Source organism: Phaseolus vulgaris, chromosome 7 (assembly GCF_000499845.2).
Source record: "Phaseolus vulgaris cultivar G19833 chromosome 7, P. vulgaris v2.0, whole genome shotgun sequence".
Classification (NCBI taxonomy): domain Eukaryota; kingdom Viridiplantae; phylum Streptophyta; class Magnoliopsida; order Fabales; family Fabaceae; genus Phaseolus; species Phaseolus vulgaris.
Window position 1 is genome coordinate 16,215,240 of NC_023753.2, and position 3,180 is coordinate 16,218,419.

Below are 3,180 nucleotides of genomic sequence, written 5' to 3' on the forward strand. Positions count from 1 at the left end.
TTCTCGAGCCACTGCTCGACAGGTTTGGGCCTGGATTCTCTGGCGATCACCGCCTTGGCGATTCCCAGTTCTCTCGCTTCCTCGGGGCGATTCCGCGCCTCTTCCTCCTCCAGGCCAGCATTCCTCTCCCCCAGCTCAGCGTCTATCATCTCTACATCCCTTCCAGCGGCCTCCTCGTTACCGGCGGTCTGGGCTTCACACCGGGAGGTGGGGTGGTTGTTACATAACTCACCGATCTTTTGTTTTTCAGGCTATTCTCATAGCACCTTTTCGCTTCTTTCTGATCCGACTTGATCGTGATCACCACCCCCTCCATGGACGGCAGCTTCACCTTCATGTGCCGAGTCGATGGAATGGCGCCTATCCTGTTAAGAGTGGGCCTACCCAACAGGATGTTGTATGCCGAAGGGGCGTTTACGATGAGGTACTTGATTTTCTCCGTCCTCGACCCAGCCTCATCTGTAAACGTGGTTCTCAGCTCAATGTACCCCCTGACCTCCACCTGGTCACCAGCGAACCCATATAAGCACCCTCCATAGGGCCTTAGCTGGTCAAGGGGCAATTCCAGCTGCGTGAAAGTCGGCCAGAACATCACGTCTGCCGAGCTTCCTTGGTCCACCAGAACTCGGTGGACCTTCCTCCCTGCTGTTATCAACGAAATAACTATGGGATCGTTGTCATGAGGCACAACGTCCCGAAGATCCTGCTTTGTGAACGTAATGTCCACCTCCGGCGAGTGATCTTCAAACATGTCCACTGCCATCACCGATCGCGCATACTTTTTCCTCTGCGATGCGGTGCATCCACCACCTGAGAAACCCCCTGCAATGGTGTGGATCTCCCCGTGGATTGGCATTTCGTGTTGCTGGGCTTCTCCACCTGCTGGCTGGGAACTCGATGCTCCCCCCGTCCTCCTGTCCAGCAGATAGTCATTTAGGAACCCGCTCTTAACCAGATCGTCGAGCTGGTATCCTAAAGTCAAACACGAGTCCAGGTTGTGGCCAAAACACTGGTGGAACTCGCACCAGGCGTCCGGCTTTGACCCCAGCACCTTGTCGCCCACCTTCTCAGGCGCCTTCAACCTAGCAGATATGTTAGGGATAGCGATCAGGTCCGCTAGTCCCATGACAAATTTGTGCTTAGGCGGGCGATTGTATTCCCGGCGTGCTGGTTGTTGGCGTGCTGGTTTTTGGCGCGCTTGGCTTCTTCCCTTATTTCTCCCATCGTAAGGATAGCGAGCCCTTTGGTCTTTCCTGGCCGCCGCTGCCGTTTCCAGCACCCTCTGCGGCTGGATCCTGGTCTGGGCGCGTGGTCTGGCGGGAGCCACGCTGCCTCTCTTCTCGGCGACTTCACTCTCGTCGGCGATGTGGGCCACCGCAAGTCGCCTGACTTCAGCAAACGTCGCTGGATGAGCCCTGATCAAGGCCTCGCAGAATGGCCCTGCCTGCACGCCCTTCTTGAAGGCATAGACCAGCATTTCTTCATCCTTGGCCGGCGATCTGACCATCTGCGCGCCGAAGCGATTGAGGTAGTCTCTGAGGGACTCCCCATGGTACTGCCTTATATCAAACAGATCATAGGACACCCTCGGCAGTGCCTTATTCACAATGTACTGCTCGACAAAGATTTTCGAGAATTGTTGAAAATTGGTTATGTGGCCGTTAGGCAGGCTCACAAACCACTCCATCGCCGTTCCCTGGAGCGTACTCACGAACATCTTGCAGTAGACGGCGTCTGACCCTCCCGACAGCATCATCTGCGTGTGGAACGTGGTCAGATGAGCCTCTGGATCCTCCACACCAGTAAAAACAGCTTTAACCGGAACCACGCTCGTGGGAATAGGCGTGTCGGTAATCGCCTGAACAAAAGGCATTGGGAAAACACGAGGTGGCGTAGACGGTGCCACCTCTTCAGCAGAAGAACGTCCCTGCTGCTCCTGAAGAGCTCGACGCAGCTCCTCAGTTACCTTGCTGAGCTCCTCGTTCCTGGCGCGAGAGGCGACCAGGTCCTCATGTATCCTTGCCTGCTCGACGCGCGAGGCTTCCACAGTTGCCTGCAACGAGCGCATCATCTCTGCCATCTGCGCCATGGTCATGGCGGCGTCGCCTTCAGCTGCGACAGGCGCCACGGGACTGGAACGATTGCTTCTCATTTTTCTCATTAACTTCAGCGAACCACAGAAATACAGCAAACAACACTTCAACCACAATCGAATCAGCGATCGATCGGAGAAAACTCAAGAAACTGCGCAAGAACCCAAGAACACCGCAAACCTTCGAAGAAAACCACAGCTTCACCAAAAAACACCGTTTCCCCGCGAATCAACCAAGCAAACGAAAGAACTCGAATCCACCGATCGAAAAGCCAAACGAACGGTTCAAAACGCAAACTTCACCGAACGAAACTCAAAGAAACTACGAACGGCGGTTGCACCAGCACACAACCACGCCGAAAACCTCGAAAACTTCCACGAACTCACGCTGTGGATGGGAGCAAGCTTTACACGGCCCCACGGTGGGCGCCTGATGATCCTGCCTGTTGACCGGAGCGCTGGAGAATGCCTCGTCAAAGGATCGACGTGCGCACCGCTTCTCACCTCCGTTCCTCCTCGGGATCTATCTCAAGAACCTGCAAAGAAACGATACGGCGCCGCTGCGGCCGATCGCACTCCGACGCTCAAGTCAGTGACGGTATCACCAAATACTAAGAACGAGAACCGTGCAAATCCTCTCTCACTCGCAAGCGTAAAGTGTATGAACTGAACGTGCGTACCTCAGAAAGTCTGTTAAGAACTCTTATATACCTGGTGGTTTTCTCTCTCCTGGCAGTTACAGACTTGGACACGTGGCTCGCATCCAACTGTACACGTGCCATCATCTGGAGGCTCCCTGACTTGGCGCTGCTTCTACTCTTATTTTGGCTAAGTTACTTATGCATGGTACTGCCCAGTGCATAGCTAACTTAGGAGTGCGATCTCTACTGAAACTGGCGAGTTAGGGCCTTCATACACCTTCCCTATGGTCTCGCCGGCCGCCTTCATAATCTGCTTCTCCTTCGTCTTCGGCGATGTGCTTATTCTGGCGATCTCCGACTGCTTGGTCGCCTGAGTCTACATCTGGCGACTTCATCTTCAACCTGGCGATCGCCTATTCTGGTAAACTGGAAATCGGAACACGCCAA